Below are 4624 nucleotides of genomic sequence, written 5' to 3' on the forward strand. Positions count from 1 at the left end.
GACACCCTCCTGCAAAGAAGCGTTAACAATTCCCTGGAGCCAGGCTCGTGTACCCTCTCGAGCTGCCAGTACCAGCCAGGAGGGGCACGGATCCAACAAACATGTGGTTGCATTCAGCCCTCCCAAGACCCTGTCCACATCCTCGGGAGCAACAGAGTCAAACTCCTCCCATATAACCGTCTCAAGACCTGCTTCCGTCGCCGTTCCGTCGCCGTTCCGTCGCCGTTCCTTGTATTTTACAAGATTAGAAGAGAGTGTCAGGCCCTATTCTGAATGTCCTGTATTTATTGTGTCATTTTATCCCTCTTTTCCTCAAAGAAGCCCCAAGGGGAGCGAATATTTTCAGAATATTTTCCCTCCCCTGTTTAAGCTTATCTGTGAGATAAACTGATCATTGGTGACTGAAATGATAGGTTTGAGGGGGGATTTTTAGCTGGTTTTCCCTCATTCTAATGCAACTTTGAATAAATTGGGAGGGTGAAATGCAGCCAGCCTCCATGTTTAAAGGCGATCTTCTATCAAATACAGGTAGTCCCCACAGTTCAGCCCAAAATTTCTGTTGCTGAGTAAGACATTTTGCCCGATTTTATGACCTTTCTTGCTACATGTGTTAAGTGAATCACTGCAGTTGTTAATTTTGTAACACAGTTGTTAAGTGAATCTGGCTTATCCATTGACTTTGCTTGTCAGAAGGTTGCAAAAGGGGATCACATGACCCCCAGGACACTGTAACCACTGTAAATACGACTTTATTGCCAAGCATTTGAATTTTGATCACATGACCAAAGAGATGTCGCAATGGTTGTAAGTGTGAGGACTGATTCTAAGTCATTTTTTTTCAGTGCCATTGTAAGTTTGAACCATCACTAAATAAACTGTTGTAAATCAAATACTTGTTCTCTGGCTGAGAAAGGCACTTTTGCTTTTCCCCCCCCTCTTATTTTGGGCCTCCTTGCAGGCATCTAGCTATGAGGTAGCCGTTTGAGGTAACTCAGACAAAAAGCACTAACCACGAGCCCTAAGGCTACCTTTACAAGTGGTCCTCAGCTTACAACCATTCATTTAGCGACTGTTCAAAGTTACAATGGCACTGAAAAAAGTGACTTACAACCGGTCCTTGCACTTACAACCATCGCTGCATCCCCATGGTTACGGGATCCAAATTCAGGCACCAGGCAGCCAGCATGTATTCTGTGAGGGTTGGAAAATCCTGTGGTCATGTGATTGCCACAACAAGCAAAGTCAATGGGGGAAGCTGGATTCGCTTAATGACTGCACTTAACAACTGCACTGATTCCTTTAACAACTGAGGCAAAAAAGATAATAAAATCCAGCACGGCTCACTTAACAACAGCCTTATTTAGTAACAGAATTTCTGGCTGCAATTTTGGTTGTAAGTTGAGGGACAACCTGCATTGTAAGGCCATAGTAAGAGAATCTTGCAAATCTGAAAGTATCTCTCCCAGTGTGGGTTTCAAATATGTGAACAACTGGTTCTCTGTGTGGATGCCGCTTCCGGAAGTCTACACTGGGCCTGGGCAACAAAAAATTAGCTACCGATCCTGCCGAAGTGGTACGAACTAGCTGAATCCCACCACGGATCTTTCCCCTTCTTTATTTTGCTGAAAACAAGGGACGGTCCCTTCTGAGATGCTATTGCCACCCCGTCTCTATTCTGGACTCAGATTGCTCTCATCAGTCTAAGCTGCAGCTCTTCCTTCTGTCTCCCAAGATCAAACCCGCATATTATTAGACCCTGGAGGCAATTCTGAGGGCTCTTCATCTTAAATTCATTTGGATAAAAATAACAGATGTAGGAATTGTAGCAAAAGTTGGCTATTCAAGTATTTGTGCTGTTCTAGTGAAGACCACCTCTTCTGTCAGAGGGAGAGAGAAATGCAACCACAACTGAGCGCAAAATTTCTTAATTTTGTTAAATGAGTCATTTGTAAAGTAAGTTTTGCCCTATTTTACGACCTTTCTTGCTACAGCGGTTAAGTGAATCACTGCAGTTGTTAAGTTAGTAACATAGTTGTTAAGTGAATCTGGTTTCCCATTGACTTTGCTTGTCAGAAGGTCGCAAAAGAGGATCATATGATCCCAGGACACTGCAACTGTCCTAAAGATGAACCAGTTGCCAAGCATCCAATTTTTTATCATGTGAGCATGGGGATGCTGCAACGGTCATAAATGTGAAAAAGAGTCATACGTCACTTTTTTCAGTACCTTTGTAACTTTGAATGATCACTAAATTAACTGTTGAAAATCGAGGACTACATGTACTTTTTTCCTTTGATTGCAGAGACTCAAATCTGTTTGGAAGATGTCCATAAAGTGAGATGTTTATACGAGCACAACTGATCGGTGTGTTTACTTTGCAGATTTTTTTCTTTCACTTCCCCTCCAAATGTATAGGAAATCGCCGTTATCCTGAGGTACAGATGTGCACAGCTGTAGGATCTCTACTGTTTCCTATTATGAATGTGCCTGCTCCTTTATTAGAAGTGGGGAATGCCACTTGTGGGAATGAAGAAAAAGAAAGAAAGCTAATTTGAACCACTTAGATTTACTAGATCGCTCAAGGGCTTGCAATCTGAAGCTGCAGCCACCTTAATTTGGCTGGGCTGAATTTCCTGAAAGCACAGAAGACATGATTGGATTTCTTCCTCTGCAGTCACCAACGTATTTACTGGGGAATAAAGCTTTATGCCTAGCAGCATCTCTCCCCCCACTCTTTTTCCTCACAGGGGGCAGGTGGGGAGAAAGAACTGCTCCTTCCCAGGCTTCTGTCTTATTGTATAAATTTATGGAGAGAGAAGGAAGGAGGGAGAGGGAGAGAGAGAGAGAGAGAGAGAGAGAGAGAGAGAGAGATATGCTTCTTGGTTTCTGGAGAAATGGGGTGAGGATTGTCTGGCTATGAGCTAAATGGGAGGTTCCCTCCATTTCTAGGATGAATCACTCAGAAGTAATTTCCAAGAGTGCTGCTAATGGATTGCAGAACAGGAAAAGAAAAGGGGGAAAAACAATTTTATGGCTGGAATCTTGGCCCAAGCTAAGGCAACCAGCTCAGCAGGATGGCATGTCAGCTGAAGGTTGTAGCTGCATACACCACACACACACACACAAATAAAACCAAATTTCACCTTGAGTGGAGGAATAATCCATTTAATGGAAGATTATTGCAAAAATGTTTTGGCTGGTTAGACTTTGGACTAACCTTCTGAAGTAGATCACTTATTTAAAAACCTCGTAGCGAGGATTCCTGCCGTAAGTCAGTGTTTCCCAACTTCAGCAAATTTTTAAAGTCTGTGGAATTCTGGGAATTGAAGTCTACACACCTTAAAAGTTGCTAAGGTTGAAAAACTCTGCCTCCATTATTAAATATCTTCTAGTGCTTTGTGATTTCAAACACAAGGGTTCAGCATAGAAAATTCTAGTGAACAAAATAAGAAAATGACACAATTTAAACGAGAAATTATAAGGTAAGGTTATTTTATACTAATAACCTCACTTCTTATATTACACCCTTTTCATTCCAGACTATATGAAATGGACTCTCTTGTTAAAAAAAAATATGCTAAAAAAATTGGTGCTGGCTACAACTAATCCAGAAAGCAGTTAAGAAACCATAATGGCCGGATTCACATATTAGAAAGATTAAGTGAAAAACAAACAAAGCATATTATTACTAAGTGCAGTGTGGCAATCCAATCTCTATTTCATAGATGAATGGAATGTCATGACTCAAGATTTCTCCTCCACCTCCTGAAAATTATTTTTTCCCCGGTCCCTATAAGACAAAAATCCTCTCAAACATGTCTAGCCAAGTCACATTCTCAGAACATGGTGCCATAGCACCACCTGCTGGCTAGAGTTCCATAATCCATATTTTGGAATTATTGTGATATGAGCATGCTTGAATTAACATTTTGCACCTAGGTTGAATTTAACTTGTTTTTAGGGTAGCTTTAAAATCACTCTTGAGTTGACAGCATTTTCAGAACAAATAGAAATTTGAGGGCTTTCTACCAACTGTGCACCCTATCCCAAAAGACTTTATGAACCCCAGAGCTGATAATCATATGTCAGTGACAACATATGTGTCTCCCTGTTTCTCAGTATATATACACCCAGAATATATTGATCCATTGATGGACCCAGATTGGATCCTGCAACACTGATCCTCAATCCCCGGCCAGTGACAGAGGTATTCAGAAGATGCTTCACTTTACCTCAGGGCAAATAAAAAGGAAATGAATTAGTTCAATAGGGAGAGAGAACTACATTTAAATTTGAAACTTCCTTGTGTCAATGAGCTTTATTACTAAGAAAAAAGTTAAACAAAATGTCACCTGTGTACGTTGGAGTGGACTAAAATTTTGAAGGCTGGGTGATAAAATGCAGGCATTGGGAAAATAATAAGTAAGGCTTAGCTAAATGCTAAGGTTTGCAAAAATTAAAAATGCTTTAAAAGAGGGGTCTTCAAACTTGGCCCTTTTATGACTTGTAGACTTCAACTCCCAGAATTCCTCAGCTAATGTGCCTGGCTGAGGAATTCTGGGAGTTGAAGTCCACAAGTCATAACAGGGCCAAGTTTGAAGACCCCTGCTTTAAAACACCAGAG

The sequence above is a fragment of the Protobothrops mucrosquamatus genome, unplaced genomic scaffold (genome assembly GCF_001527695.2).
Source record: "Protobothrops mucrosquamatus isolate PMUCROS unplaced genomic scaffold, P.Mucros_1.0 scaffold8, whole genome shotgun sequence".
Lineage (NCBI taxonomy): Eukaryota > Metazoa > Chordata > Lepidosauria > Squamata > Viperidae > Protobothrops > Protobothrops mucrosquamatus.